This window comes from Eimeria mitis, genomic scaffold (genome assembly GCF_000499745.2).
Source record: "Eimeria mitis Houghton genomic scaffold, Emh_scaff259, whole genome shotgun sequence".
NCBI classification, from domain to species: Eukaryota; Apicomplexa; class Conoidasida; order Eucoccidiorida; family Eimeriidae; genus Eimeria; species Eimeria mitis.
Genome location: NW_013570929.1, coordinates 4,433 through 4,797, shown reverse-complemented (window position 1 = coordinate 4,797; position 365 = coordinate 4,433).

The window sequence follows — 365 nt, the reverse complement described above, 5'->3', positions numbered from 1 at the left end:
AGTGTAGGGGGGGCGGGGGGGAGGATTAGTATAGAGAGAAATGCATGCATTATATTAATATATTATTTATATATTTAATTTATATTTAATTTATATTTTATTTATATTTTATTTATATTTTATTTATATTTTATTTATTTTTGTTTTTTTGTTGTATGGTGGTGTGTTGTTATACGAAAGGGAAACCCTCATATGCAACCCCACTAAACCCTAAACCCTAAACCCTAAACCCTCGACTAACCCTCAAGCAATAAACCCTCTATTGAGCCCTAAATAACCCTAAAACCCCAAACCCTAAACCCTAAACCCTAGAACCCCCACTAAACCCTAAACCCTAGAACCCCCACTAAACCCTAAACCCTAGG